Source organism: Monodelphis domestica, chromosome 4 (genome assembly GCF_027887165.1).
Source record: "Monodelphis domestica isolate mMonDom1 chromosome 4, mMonDom1.pri, whole genome shotgun sequence".
Lineage (NCBI taxonomy): Eukaryota > Metazoa > Chordata > Mammalia > Didelphimorphia > Didelphidae > Monodelphis > Monodelphis domestica.
The window spans coordinates 430,498,506-430,514,568 of record NC_077230.1 but is presented as its reverse complement, the minus strand read 5'-3'; positions in this window follow the sequence as shown (position 1 = coordinate 430,514,568).

Below are 16,063 nucleotides of genomic sequence, written 5' to 3'. Positions count from 1 at the left end.
CAGGGGGGGGGGGGAATCCATCAGATGCTGCTGAGGTGAAATGCACCAGGGGGGAGGGAATCCATCAGATGCTGCTGAGGTGAAATGCACCAGAGGGGAAATCTATCAGATGCTGCTGAGGTGAAATGCAGGGGGGGGGGGAATCCATCAGATGCTGCTGAGGTGAAATGCACCAGAGGGGAAATCTATCAGATGCTGCTGAGGTGAAATGCAGGGGGGGGGGGGGAATCCATCAGATGCTGCTGAGGTGAAATGCACCAGAGGGGAAATCTATCAGATGCTGCTGAGGTGAAATGCACCAGAAAGGTTATAGACCAGAAGGGAAATCATAGACAAAATGCACCAGAAATGTTATGACAGGCCAGTATGACTCACACCTTCTGAGCCTCAGGAACTGGAAGGATGGTGGTGCCCTGGACAGTAATGGGGAAAGATGTTGTTCACTTGATTCAGGTATATCTGACTCTTTATGGCCTCAGTTGGAGTTTTCTTGGCAGAGATACTGGAGTGGTTTGCCATCTCCTCCAGCTCATTTTATAGATGGGGAGACTGAGGAAGAGTTAAGTGACTTGTTCAGGGTCACTCAGCTAATAAATACCTGAGGCCGTTTTTGAACTCAGCAATGGGAGTCTTCCCAACTTGAAGCCCAGCATTCTCACCATTGAACCATCTGGATGCTCCTGTATTTGAGACATAACTGAATTTAGAGTGACTATTGGACATCCAGTTGGAGATGTCTGAAAAGCTGGTAGAGTTGAGGATGGGGCTGGAGAAGTAGATTTGAGAATAAATGAATGGAGGATGGACTGGAAGACAGAGAGACTTGAGGCAGGCAGACCTACCTCCAGGCCCTTGTGATGGTTCTGGTGTCCAAGGAGGGAAGGGGTGCCATTAGATCTGGAGCTCTAAGGGTAGCCTCTTGTTTTTGGCCTTTCTTTGCAGTGCTTGTGCTTAGAAGGTGCTTCTTGATGCATGCCTGGAGAAGAGGGGTCAGAGCAGCTTGGCCTTGGGCTTGCCCAGCAGCATTGAGGTCCCTTAGGGTCAGGCCGGACAAGCCCAAAATGTGTGTGCTGAGGGTGCAGAGCCAAAGGGTTTTCCCTGTTCTCCCATCTCCAGATCCTGGACCAGTAGGTCTGTCCTTGGCTGGGACCAGCTCCCTCTTCCCCCTTTTCTCTGACTTCTTCCTCCTGACTCTCCTTTGTCCCCCTTTCCTGGGCCATGTCTGAGGGTGCTGCCATTCGTTTATGGCTGTGCTGAGTGACGGGGCCCTTGGTCCTTTGGCGGGTTCCCCTCAGGGCTGTAGGGTGTGACTTTTAAAATTAATATTCAATAACTAAGTATATTTTAAAAGTTTTAATAATAATAACTAGGGCAAAAGAACTGCCTGAATTCAGCCCAGACGCAGGTCCAAAAAGAGAAAGAGGGAGGAGTTACAGCCACTTAAATACAATCATGCAAAACGTGGGGATGCAGGAAAAGGGAATTTTGGGAAATACTAAGGGACTTCTGGGGGATGAAGTCCAAAGGCTCAAAATCTCCATTTATACAAGGGCCCAGCCCAAGCAGCCAACGAAGCACTCCCTTGCCTTGTGTGTCTGAAGGATCCTCAGAGCCTGCCCTTCCCTTGCTCAGATACTCCTTCAGTTGGTTTTAAAGATACTGGAACGCCTGATGGAAGGGGACTTCCATCTTCCATATGGCACAGTGGCTAGAGAGCAGGCCTGCAGATCCTGTCTTGGATAGGGGTCGGCCACATGAGCTGGACAGGCCACTTCCTTTTTGTCTGCCTCAAGTTTCTTCACCCATGAAATGGGGATCCTAATGATCTGGCCCATAGTAGGTGCCATATGAATGCTAGCTCTAATCTTAGCCTTTGGTCTGGGTAAGAGGAGCCTGGGGGGAGGCTTGCTGGGGAGAGGACTGTCTCAGGGGGGAGGATGAAGTGATGTGCACTGGGGAGCCAGAGCAAGGCTAGAGAGAGTCGCTGAGATCAGGGAGCACCCAGAGTCACGAGGAGAACATCTGTGCTTGCAGACAAGTGCGAGGACAGGGCGGAAGCCAGGGGAGAAGGGCAGGTGGATCTCTACTTTTCTCTCACTCTCTTTGGGGTATGGGCTTCCTGTGATCTTTTCCTTCCATCCTGCTCTGCCCTTCTGGAGCTTGGCAGCTGGGCTCCTGGCCCCTCGGCTTCCCCATCTGTGGGGTTTCCCCTGAACCAGCAGGGGCCACACAGAAAAGGGGGTTCACCTTTGTGGTAGGGACCCGAGGAACCCGGGTGAAGAATGACAGACACGGGACAAGTTAGTGTTTGAATAGGGCAGGCAACCCTAGGATTCTCCCCTTGGGAGGAAGATATGAGGATCAATGGAACAGGAGGGGGAGGAGAGGATTAAGATGGAGAACGTAAGCCGGCAGGGGCTGGAGAAAGAGGGGGAGAGGGTTAGGAGCCCAGTGGAGCCCCAGAAGGGGAGAGGAAGTCCCAGAGAGCTTCATGGGCTCCGCCTTGGGCTTTTATTGCTGAGTGAGCGGGGAGGTAGAGGGAACACCTTTGGGCGGTAGATTACATGGGAATGTTCTCTGGGGATGCTCCCCGGGGTTCTTTCCTGATGGGGGGCTCATTCTCACCCCCCCCAGCCCTGTGCATGGCACAAAGGCAGCGCCCAACGAGTCGTGAATTCACAGCCAACTCTCAGCCGTGAGTCGGCCGACTAATCATCACTACGTGGAGCTCTTGGCTACTCCCAGTCAGTCAGTTCACTTAGACCAGGCAAGTGGGCCAAAGAGGAGGCCATGTCTGGGCCGGTGAGCCTCTCGAGTGAGCCCTTTTCCATGGGGATTTCCACAGAGGACAAATGACCCTGCTGGGGTCCCAGCTGGCTGGTGGCCCTGGCCTGGAGCCAGCACTTGACTGTCTCTCCATGGGGTCCAAGCTTTCGAGGGTCCCTGGACCCCGCTCTGCTTCTCACAAGCAATCCACAGTGTGGGTCAGGCATTGCACCAAGCCCAGAGGGTGAATGGATAGAAAGTGAGCAGAGGCAGAGTTATTAGTTATTTAAACCTCCCACCCTTCCCTCTTAGAATCAATATTGTGTGTTGAGGTGAGGGCTTGGCAGTGGAAGTGAAGTGACTTGTCCAGGGTCACATTGCTAGGACCTTTGAACCCAGGACCTCCTGCCTCTCTATCCACAGAGTAATCCATACACAAAGGAGATAAAAGGTTTGAGATGGTTGTATTTCTGTGGGTGTGTATCTGGGAGGTTCCTCTGATAGCCAGCCACCCTGGCACATCCCTCTTCTTTTTGTCCTCCTCTGCCTCTTACAATCCCCACAATCCCTGATCGACTGGCTTGTTAACTAGCCTCTTTCCCTCCCTCCTTTGGAGATGTCGAAGTCCTGAAGGGGCCCTGGATGGCTCCGACTTTCCGGGTTCCTCTGCCCCAGCTCTAGCTGCTGCCTTGGTGCTCACAGATGCCACGTGGGCAGTCTGGCCAAAAGAGAAGGGTGAGAGATGAGAAAGGAACCAGAAGTTCTCCTGATTTAGTGTCCCAGCCAGGCCTCCCCAACCCTAACCCGCTGGGGCTGGACGACCAGAGTGTCCTGCCTTGTTGCATTGCTGTTGTAGCAAGTCCATTACACTGGAATCCTCCACAATGTTTTCCTATCTGTGTACGATGTTCTCCTGGTTCTGCTCATTTCACTGCATCAGTTCCCTGAGATTCTCCCAGCTCATATAGAAAGCCTCCAGACCACGATACCCTGAGTATGAAAGCGGCCACTTGTGAACAGGTAAGCATGTTTGATGATAGAAGCCTCCGGGAAGTAGGAACTTCCCTTCAGATGACGCCCACACCCCCTCAATCTGATTAGCCTTAAAGAGTGTTTCCATTTCTCCACTTCCTGTTCATTATAAGAGAGGGATAAATGTGGTTCATTACGAGGTGTCAGAGACAAAGTCAACTCAGGTCCTTCTAAGGCAGCTAGCTTAGCCCAATGACTCCCTCTAGAGACAGGGTCAGTACCCCTATATGGGCAAGATAATGGACTAGAGCCAGACCTGCAAGTAGCTGGAGAGCAGAAACCACCCCATTGATAATCTTTGTGCTTGCAATATACTCTCTAACAGAGGTTAGAAACCCTCTGGAGCCACAGCATGCCCACTGCATGGCAAATACCAAAAGTATATCTAGAGTCTGTGTAAATTGTTGCTTTCTTCCCCTTGGCAAGTACATAGGCATGTTTGAAAGCTATCAGTTCTGCACCTTGAGCACTAATATTGGGGAGCACTGAAACTGACCAAACAGTGGTAAATTCTGGGACCACAGCAGCTACAGTGTAGCCTATGACATCCCTCATGAAAGGGAAGGGAAGGGAAGGGACAATGGAGGAGCCACCTCATTTCTGTTTAAATGTTACAGCCACAGGGGCAGCTGGATGGCTCAGTGGATGGAGAGCCAGGCCTAGAGACAGGAGGTCCTAGGTTCAAATCTGGCCTCAGATACTTCCTAGATGTGTGACCCTGGGCAAGTCACTTGACCCCCATTGCCTAGCCCTTACCACTCTTCTGCCTTCAAACCTGTACCTAGTATTAATTCTAAGATGGAGGGTAAGGGTTTTAATAAAATAAATAAGTAAATAAATAAATGTCATAGCTACTCAGCTTTGGGGCATAGTGGACCTTGAAGTGGATTCAGATCTCACCTCTGTTACTTGTGACAAGGAAATCACTTTAAAAGACTGATATATATTAATTTAAGGTCGCCAAGGAATCAGCTATGTAATTCCTAAATGAAAACTTAAGTCAGCAGTCAATCTTTTATGGAGTCTAATTAAAATAGGAGGAAGTAATTAGAGAGAGAGAGAGAGAAAAGGGAGAGAAGGAAATAGGGCTTAAATACCCCTTCTGTTTAGGCTGGGCCAAAAGGCCCAAGCCCTTAGATAGCTGGGGCAAAGAAAGGAGATCAGTCCCTATTACTCACGTGACCAAAATGGAGAAACAGTCTCAGAGGCCCCCACTTTCAGCTTCCTCCAGAGCAAGCTTCTCAGACCACACATCACACCGACCAACTTCTCAACCACCACCCCGAGTCTTCAGACTCCCCTATCTTTAAGGAAACCATCCAAGTTCCCTCCCCTCAGTCCTCACATCTACCAATCACCTGTCCATCAATTTCCCTGTGCCAATGGAGGCTCTAGCTTAAACCCAGGACCGCCCAGAGGTCTCTGGCTTTTGCACATGTCTGTTGAAGGTCATATTTTCAAATAATTAAATCTTTGATCCTTTGCTACAGCCCTTTCTAAATCCTGTTAACCTGAGTAGGGTAGAGATTGGAATAATTAAATTTTGATCTAGGCTGCAGCCCTTACTCAATCCTGTTAGGACTGAATAGGGTGGAGATTGATTCCAAGTATCTCCATTGTATCAATTCTAAAATCAATCATGACTCAAAGAAATTCCTGTTCTATGCTTAAGCATAGGTCAAAGTCCTTTCCATTGTTCAGCAAAAGGTTTCTGTCCTAAAGTAATCTTAAGAAGGTAGGAGAAGGAACCTCCCATGCCAATGGGGTTCACATTCCAATAGTCAAGACCCACTATCAATAGGAAATTTTTCAAGTATGAAATTTCCCAATGGTGAAATTTCCAACATTTATAAGTCTAAGAAATTTTGAGATTTACAATCCCCCCTGATGATCATTGGGAGACTAGTCTCCCCATTGATCATTTAACATAATCATTTTGTAGTTCTAAATTCACTTCTAACTAAAGATATACACAATATTCAATTTTCTAAGAGAAATTAGAATAGTGAGAGAGGAAATAGAAAAGAAAAGAAAGCAAAACCAATGTTTGCTAGGCGCATTGACAGAAAGCCAAATTAGGGGCAGTCCCTTTTGGCATAAATGTGTACAGTTACAATAAATGTTCAATCAAAAGTTCAGTCCAATCAATCACATCCAAAGTTCATTTTTGATCTTCTTGATGAAGTGTAGGGTTTCGGCATCTTTCTGCAACAGTTCATTCTCTGGATATAAAAGTTTCAAGCTTCTTTCTTGAAGATCTTTTCTCAAACAGAATCAAAATCTTTGAATTTTTTATAAAAGTAAAATCTTAAACAAAATTCTTGGATTTTTTTTTTTATAAAAATACAATCTCAAACAAAAAAAAATTAAAAAATTCTTAGATTTTAAATTAAAATACAATCCCCCCTGAAGTAAGTATTAAAAAAAATCAAGTTTAGCTCAGAATGCAATGTTCAGTTATGGGGGTGTATGTGTCAATTATCAAAAGAATAGAAAAATAATCAAAAACATAAGAAAATTTCAAAATAGACCTTGTATAGGTCCAGTTTAAAGTAATTTCTATCCCACAAGTATGTAGGACAGAATGCAGTAATATTTCACTTAGCCATTTGTAGCCAAGACTACAGGAAGTTGCCATAATAAAAGAAGGAAAGAATTAGAATTCTATTTTGATGGGGAAATGTCATTCCCTTGTCTGATTTTTTCCTCAGGGATATAGGGAGCCAGCATGATAGTCAAGCTTTGTACTTGTTGAGTATTTTGAAAAGAGTGTAGATACAAGGAAGTCCTACGACTTAAACATAAGTTAAGCGTCGCAACCTTGAGTCTCACTTTAATATTTCTTGTGTGCTCTATTGGCACTATTCAGGTTTAGTCTGTGCTCCTTGTTTTTATCCCTTTTCCTGGAATCAGACACAAACATTAATCACAGTCCTATAATATTTTATCAATAAATGGCAGGTTCCCATAGTTTAAAGCTTTTAGGCATATATTGATATTATAGCAAGAATATATATATTAACTTGTATTACTGCAGGGAAAAATAATATTAATATTAATTATGTGTACCTTCAGTACAAAAATGAGAAAAAAATCAAATATTCTGATCAAAAAATAAAAGAAAAGAAATAAGAAAAATAAGAAAAAATCAGTAATTCAATATATTCTTGAAAAAAAACAGCATCCATTTGTCTATGGATTATTATCTCCAATTCTTATGATAAGATAGAGTCACAATTCATATGATAGGATAGAGTCAATCAGTCTCAGCAGAAGATGCTTTCTTCACATGTGAGCAGTGAATCCAAGAGTCTCTTTCTCCAATCTTTATAGATGTTGGAGTAGTTAATAATATTTGGAATGGTCCTTCCCATGAAGGTTGAGTTGCTCCAGTTCGCTTGAAATTCTTGATATAAACTTTATCTCCTGGGTTCAGGTCATGCAGAGAAAAGTCTAATGGTCCGGCTTGTACTGCAGCTCCGGATTCATGAAGTTCACATAGTTTGTGCTGTAACTCCTGTATATAGGAAGCAATAGTAATATCTCCCCCTAATTGCGATGTATAAGCCGGGGAGAAAGGCTTAGCCTGTATAGGCGGATGTCCAAAAAGCATCTCAAATGGTGAAATATGTAAGTCTCCTCTAGGCCTGCTTCTAAGAGAAAATAGTGCCAGAGGGAGAATTTCAGGCCATTTTAAATGGGTCTCAGTGCATAATTTGCCAATCATAGTCTTAAGTTCTTTATTCATTCTTTCCTACTATTTGGAGAGGAGAAAAAAAACTGAAAAAGGTTAATTAATATCAACAAAATCAATACAATCTAAGAAGAATCATCTTTATTATATTAGGAAGTTCCCTGGGCACCATCCTGAAGGGCACCTCTCTGAGGTTCATTAGCACCTCGAGCATTTTTTGGACGAGCTCCATTTCTCATATATTGTTGTTTTTCATTATCATTATAATTTTCTTTAATTGGAACATTGTCATTAATTTCCCAATTCCTATTTCTATAATTCTGGTTTCTAAAGTTCTTATTTCTATATTCATTATAGTTATTTCCATAGTCATTATTATAATTTCTAGAATTCTGGTTTCTATAACCATTATCATCATTTCTATAGTTATTCTAAAACTATTATTAAACTGTGTATTCCTTCCAAACATCTTAAGAAAGGTTCTACATTCCATCATATTGTGGCCCTTCTTCCCACAGAAGTGGCAAGTAATGGATTGATAATTGGATTTCTGGAGAGGGGCAATTGTCGTTGATTCATTATCATGCCCACTTTCTAATTTAGTCATCCTATCTATTAAATATCTCATTTTTTTCTTTATTTCCTCTATGTCATCATTATTTTCTTCCCCCTTTTCCTTGTTTCCCTTTAAAACATATATAGCTGTTTTTCGCAATTCTTCAAGGTCCATATCTGACCATCTTGGGCATTGTGTTCTAAAATAATTCTTAATTGCTTTGCAAGAATTGTTTACAAAGATTCTTCTAACTTGTCTTAAACTACTCTCTTTAGTTAAGTCCCAATCTAAGTATCTGTCCCCAAACTCGATAATTCTATCCATAAATCTGGAGGGTGTTTCGTCTTCCTTTTGCTTAATTTTTTCCAGTTCCATCCACTTATCTGTACTGTCTGCACATTCCTTCATAGCTGTGAGGATGGCCTCTCTACAATGGTATAGTTTTAGATAATCCTCAGGATTGTTATAGTCCCATTCGGGATCCTGAGATGGCCAATGTGCTGCATTACACCCCCGGGTTTTGTTGACATGAGCAATTATTTTATTTTTTTCACGTTCACTTAAAAAAGCCTGTAGTAAGTTCTCAACATCCTTGTAAGACGGATTATACTGAAAAAATATGTCTCCCATCTTTTTTTGTTACTAGAAAAGGATCTTGTTCATATGTGGGGATATTTCGTGTAAATTCATTTATTTCTTGGGGAGTAAACGGTACCCTGTGTCTTAAAGTCACCACATCCCCATTCCGTCCTATTTCAGGTACTTCTCTTAGAGGAAACAGGCCTCTAGTTGAATTTTGTACCTGTGGGTCAGTTTGACAAGGACAGGTTTCTCTAGGAGGGCAAGATCTCCCTTGCATTGGAATTTGGTTTTCTGTAGGAGAAGGAACATGAGAAACTGGGATTGCAGGGGAAGGGTTTTGGGGATTAAATTCAGACAAGATTTGCACTACACGAGAGAAGCAGTCTGTTAACTGGGCTATAGGGAAGGTGTTTTCCATCTCTATTTCAGGGAAGGAAATTTCCTCATTCAAAGGTTCAGAAACAGGTCTGTTTCTGGTAGAGTGGTTGTTTGCCAATTGATCCTGTAAGAAACATTTTAGATCTTCTAATTGGGCTTGCATTTTATCCTCAATTTTTTCTATTTTATCCTCCATATTTCCCATTTTATCCTCAACATTTCCTATTTTATTCTCAATATTTCCTATTTTATCCTCAAGTTTTTCTATTTTATCCTCATTTTTTTCTATTTTATCCTCAACATTTTCTATTTTATCCTCAATATTTTCTATTTTATCCTCATTTTGTTTTATTTTATCCTCATTTTTTTAATTTTATCCTCAATTTTTTTTATTTTTTCATCTCTAAATATAGTATTGAGGAGTACAAAAATGACAGTACCTATTAATATAAAAATTTGGAGGTATCCTTCATTCCTCAATGCCCCTAATTCTTCAGCTGCCATATAATTGTCAAAGAATGTAGTACTCATTTTTTAAATATATTTTGTAATTTCACAAAACACATGGGGAGCAGGGCAAAGCAACAAACTTTCCACAGGGGTTTTTTTTTTTCTAATCCAGGAAGTTGTTCCTTAAGGGAAAGGATATTTAGAAACAGCTCTTCCAGCCAGGACTTTAGGGTCCTATTGCTGAGATTTAAAACAGCTGTTTTTTGTCTATCAGAGTCACACAGCTGGGAAGTATCCGAGGTCCAATTTGAACCCAGGACCTTCTGTCTCTAGGCCTGGCTCTCAATCCACTGAGCTACCCAGCTGTCCCTTAAGATTAAAGGGAAGAAAAAGAAAAACTGCTGATTCCAATTTAACTTAAGGAGAAAAGTGAAAAGAGAAAAAGTTTTTTATACTCACGTGTTCTAGCAGCTGTGTCTTTAAGCCAAGTTTTTTGTTAAAAAAAAGGGACTAAGTGGTGAGACGGTATAGTAAAAAAGCAAGGAATTTCAGAAGTTTTATTGAGAGGATTCTTTAGACTCCCGTGTGGTCAGCCACAATGTGACAAGGAAATCACTTTAAAAGACTGATATATATTAATTTAAGGTCGCCAAGGAATTCAGCTATGTGATTCCTAAATGAAAACTTAAGTCAGCAGTCAATCTTTTATGGAGTTTAATTACAATAGGAGGAAGTAATTAGAGAGAGAGAGAGAGAGAGAAAAGGGAGAGAAGGGAATAGGGCTTAAATACCCCTTCTGTTTAGGCTGGGCCAAAAGGCCCAAGCCCTTAGATAGCTGGGGCAAAGAAAGAGATCAGTCCCTATTACTCACGTGACCAAAATGGAGAAACAGTCTCCGGGGCCTCCACCTCCAGCTTCCTTCAGAGCACACTCCAACCACACCGACCAACTTCTCAACCACCACCCTGAGTCTTCAGACTCCCCTATCTTTAAGGAAACCATCCAAGTTCCCTCCCCTCAGTTCTCACATCTACCAATCACTGTCCGTGTCTTCCCTGGGTCTCTGGCTTTTGCACATGTCTGTTGAAGGTCATATTCTCAAATAATTAAATCTTTGATCCTTTGCTACAGCCCTTCCTAAATCCTGTTAACCTGAGTAGGGTAGAGATTGGAATAATTAAATTTTGATCTATGCTGCAGCCCTTCCTCAATCCTGTTAGGACTAAGTAGGGTGGAGATTGTATTTTCCAAGACCTGGTTCTGTCATTCCAAGTATCTCCATTGTATCAATTCTAAAATCAATCATGACTCAAAGAAATTCCTGTTCTATGCTTAAGCATAGGTCAAAGCCCTTTCCATTGTTCAGCAAAAGGTTTCTGTCCTAAAGTAATCTTAAGAAGGGAGGAGGAGGAGCCTCCCATGCCAATGGGGTTCCCATTCCAATAGTCAAGACCCACTATCAATAGGAAATTTTTCAAGTATGAAATTTCCCAATGGTGAAATCCTAATTAGTTTGTTGTTGCTGGACCAACTGAGTCACTGAATCTCCGTCTCCTCATTTAGAAATATAAAAACTGATCTCCCTATTCAAGAAGTTGTTTTGAAGATGAGTTTGAAAACATTTTAGAAACCACGAAGAGCTGTGCCAACACGATTTGTTCTCTTTAGAGTGTGACTCGGTTTCTTTTCTTGAAACCCCAACTCTTCTGAGAAGCCATCCTAAGTATCAGTTCCACAGCAGAAGACTGGTGAGAGCTAGGCAATGGGAGTTAAGTGGCTTGCCCAGGGTTACCCAGCTGGGAAGGGTCTGAGGCCAGGTTGGAACTGAGGTCTTTCCAACTCCAGGCCTGGCATTCTATCCACATTTTTCTCGATGGAAGGAGATAGAAGAGAGGACTCTGTACACCAAGTGAGTACTGCGGAGATGTCCATCTTTACTTTCTTTCACATTGGGAGACTAGATCTGAAGCCAAGGAATCTGCTACAGAGCAATCATCCCGAGAGAGATTCAGGAGGAAGGATGCTTGTATTCTCTATGTAAGGGAAGCCCGAGACCACAGCGATGTTGGCCTAGAGACAAAGGAATAGGAGGACGTCCAGCCGGCCCTCGTCAGCCACCAGAAAACTCCCCTCATGCCCCTCACTGGGGTGACCCCAGAAGCTTCCATCTGGGGTCCAGCCTCTTCCCACCTCAGAGAGCACCTGTCAAGGAGACTTTCTGTCATCTGGGGACTCAGTGAAGGAGCTTTGGGTCACATTCAGAGCTAAAGTCTAAGGAATGTAAGCCCAACCACGTCATCCTTTGCTGCCCATCAGACTCGAGAAGCATTATCAGTGTAGCAAGTGTGCGAAGGCTTTCAAGCGCAGCTCATCCCTGAGCTGCCATTACAGCATTCTTACTGGGGGGGAACCGTACAAATGCAGACAATGTGGGGAGACCTTCCCCCATAGGGCCCAGCTCAGCGCCCATCTCAGAAGCCTGATGAATGTAAGGAGCGTGGGGAGGCTTTCCTCCAGAGGACGCGGCTTAATCGGCATCACGATGTTCACACCGGGTTGGTGGAGGAGTGTGGGAAGGCCTTCAGCCAGAGCTCCTCCCTCATTTCCCATCACAGGCTTCCCACTGGGGGGAACACTCTAAGGATGAGGACTGTGGGAAGGCCTTCAGCAGGAGAACGGGACTCATTGATCGCCAGAGGATTCACACTGGGGAGAAACCTTATGAATGTGGTGTGTGTGAGAAGTCTCTCTCCCATAGGCAGAACTTAACTTTTCCTTATTGGATTCATATGGGCGGAACCTCAATGTAGCAAATGTGAGAAGGCCTTTGATCAGAGGACACAATTTGTCGTCAGAGAATTCACACTGGAGAGAAACCATATAAATGTGTTGGCTGTGGGAAGGCCTTTGGCCGGAGAGCTGATTTAATTTATCATCAGACGATTCACACTGAACGTAGGGAGTGTGGGAAGGCCGCCCCTCACAGGTCAGAACTTGCTTCCCATCCGAGGATTCACACCCGGGGGAACTGGTGCCCTCGGACAGGGAGAGAAGTCTCGGGAAGTTTGTGCCCGACTGTGAGCCAGACTGCAGAGAGGCCACTCCTTGTGCGGTGGATTAGGAATCCACGTGGCAAAAAAGTCGTGTGCATGAACCAGGCTTCAGACGGAGTCCCGACGGTCTTCCCCTCCTTGACTGAACTCAGTGTAAACGTGATGACATGGGGGTGGGCTTGCCTGTTCTTGCACCATCCCTGCTCCTGCTTCCTCCCCGCTCTAGGGCCAGAGCATAGATTTTGTTCCCTCACCCTTTACTTCCTCAGGCCCTACTCCCTGCAGACGGTGCCTTTCTTTCGGAGGACGAAGGGCGTTGCAGGTAGAGCGGACGCTGGGGCGGGCTGAGAGTGCGCCTCATTCTGCCCTTGGGATCCACGTTGCGCCGCCGCCGGTGCAGCTCCCGTTCCGGTGTGTTCTCTGGACTCGTGCCTTGTTGGCGGAGCAGCGCGTGCACTGCCTTTCCTGGGGAGGGAAGGTGCTTGTCCAGAGGTGGGCCCCAGAGGCCTTTAGGCACCCTAATCCCAGCCGGGTTGGAATTTACTTTTCCGATTGGTGCAGCCACTGTCCAGTCTCGGGTAACAGACTCCAGCGTCTCCCTTCCGCCCGGCTCCCCGCCAGCCTTCCCTGCTCGGCTTCCTCAATGCGTGCCGCCACTACAAAGCCACCCATTAGTCACCGGGACCTGCCAGCTAAGGGGCTGAGCGGAGCGCCAAAGGGCAGCCTCCGCCGCTCCTCGGCCACGATCGAGACCTCTTTATTTGCTTGTGGGAGCCTTTGGAGGGCGCCGACCACCCACCGCCCGTGCCGGGCGCCCACTAAGTGTTTGATGGGGGGCGTCGGCTCTCCCCCCTCTGTGTGGCGGCCAGAGCGAGCCCCGATTCTCACGAGGCTCCCTGGAGCGGGCTTGTCCTCGGCCCGGTTGGAACAGCCCTTCTGGGGGACCCAGAGGTGTTCCTGAGCTCCGGGTGCGCAGCTGCCCTTCTCCTTCCCCGGCGGCTTGCGCTACCCCATCTCCAAGTCAGCCGATGCTTATTGAGGGCTTGCGTGTGCCGGTCCACAGGCAGGCAAAAAGGAAGTCTGCCCTCAGGGAGCTTCCTGGAGGAAGCCGGGCAAGAGGGTCAAAGGGCTGGGGGAGGAATCGGGCTCGGCGCTTTTCCCCTTTCCGGAGGCCTTCTGAACTCGGTGTCCTTTGTAGGGGATCCGGGCTGCGGAGCGCCCCTCCCTCCTACTCCCCCTCCCCCTCCCCGGCTCGGAGCGCGCCCCTCCCCTGCCCCTCCCCCTGTGGGGCGGCGCTCCGGCAGGGTGCTCGATCCTCTCTCCACGAGTGCTCTGACGCCGCGGAAGGGAGCCGCTGCTTGTGCCCCGATTCACTCCGACTCCCCCCAGTCCCGATTCAGACTTGGCCCGGCGGGCGTCGCTTTCCCCTTAATTGGAGAATGATCCGGAGAAGAAGCCCAGGGTGGGCCGGAGCTCAGACTGGCCCGGGAAGGCTCCTCCGGCGGAGCCAGGACTTTCCTCAGGGTCTCCGGGAGCCGAGCCGCAGCCAGCCGCAGGCCACATGGCGGGGGCTGGAAATAGGGCCGTCATCCGGGGACTTTGGGCTCCTCGCTGGCGGAGCTGGGCGGGAGCAGGTGGCACCTCCCGCCTCTGTCTGCCCCGGAGCTTCCTCGGCTCCTCCCCGGACCTCGCGTGATGTTCCCTCTCTAGACTGGCATTTTCTGGGAGAAGCCCTGAACGTTCTTCTGCTCTGCTGCAAACTCCTGGCTCTGCCCCAAGTCGGACTAGACGCTCAGAGGGATGACCGGAAGAGCCGTGTAGACGCGGCACGCCTGCCCTTTGGGCTTCTTCTTTGGGCCCCGAACAAGCCCAAGGAAGTGTCCTCAGTCCCAGCATGGATGTCCACTTCGCGGGCTCCTTGCGCCGTGCCTTGCCCTGGCCAAAGAAGGATGAGCCTTCCTGTACTCACTGGGCTGCTTCTCGGACGTGGGTCAGAGTGTGCGGTGAGCCTTGAAGGCCAACCTTTACTATTGACGCTCACCTGCGCTTATCACAGTGCCCGGTATACAGTAGGTGCCTAATAAATGTCACTGAACTGAATTTTGCCAGTTTGCTCCATCCCTCAAGGCACTCTGCGATCTCCTTAGCTTCTAACGGACTGGCTTTATCCTCAGCCTTGTCCCACAGTCTGTCTTCCAGGTCTACATCTGGAGGCAGCCAGTTGGCCCAGTAGGTACAATGTTGGGACCAAGGCTGGAGAAAACCACAAAATCGGTCCATGATCTCTTCGGTGGCCCTCACTCTTGCAAGCTAACCCTTTCACATCTCCTCTTTGTCACTCTCCCTCCCCACCGACAGCTTGTCCAAAGCCTTTCCTCCCTCTCTAGCCCTCCATAGCTCCCCATCTCCGCTGAGATCCTTGTCTCCTGTCTCTCTGGGAAAAAGGTGTCCATCCATGGAGCCCCCCCTTTTCCTCTTCCTCAGTCAGCATCTCTGAGAAGCCTACTGTCACCCTCTCAGTGATCCCCTTCCATAATCTCTTCCCCAGCAGATTGTGCCCCTTGTCACGCCCCTCCTGCTCACTTGGCTTCCATCACTCCGTGTCTATCAGTTGTTTCTTTAATGCTAAGAAACATGGCTGTGAACTTGCTCATGTAAAAAGTCAAGAAACATGTAACTTCCATCTTAGAATCATGACTGTGTGTTGGTTCCAAGGCAGAGGAGTTGTAAGGACTAGGCAATGAGGGTTAAGTGACTTGCCCAGGGTCACACAGCTGGGAAGTGTCTGAGGTCAGATTTGAACCCAGGACTTCTTGGCTCTCAATCCACTGAGCCACCCAGCTGTCTGCCTTGTAATCATTTTACGGAAAAAATCTCCAGATTTCTGGAGCTAAGATGGCAGAGTAAGAACTGTGTCGAGCTCACCCAAACCCTCCATAAAAAAGAAAAAGCCTCCAAACAAAGGAAAGCAGGAGGGAGCTGTCTCATGTGTGAGAAGGGAGAGTAGCCCAGCTTGTGAGGCATCACAGGGGTCAGACCAGCACACAAGACGCCAGAGGAACTGGCAGCAGGGGGAGTGGAATCCAGTTGGACAAAGCAGCTACAGGACTCCCTACACAGGTTATCTCATTGCAGTGCACACTGTGGGACCCAAAGGCAGCTAGTCCCACCCTAAGTATCAGAGAAGGTTCCAAGCTACCCTAGGAGCAGAGAAGAACTTCCACGTATAGGAAAGGTAAGGAAGTGATGTGTGGGAGCCAGAGAAAGATGAGGAAAAGTCAAAAGAAAGTTCCAATCTGGCCTCAGACACTTCCTACCTGTGTGACCCTGGGCAAGTCACTTAACCCCCATTGCCTAGCCCTTACCACTCTTCTGCCTTGGAGCCAATACACAGTATTGACTCCAAGATGGAAGGTGAGGGTTTTTAAAAACAGTCCAAAGAAAAAGTCTAACCTTTGTAAGGATAATTTTAGGGTTCTGACCTAATCAAAATTAATTTTGGTCACCAGAGGAAATGCCAAATAAAGTACCCAAGTCAGCTGGAAATTGAGG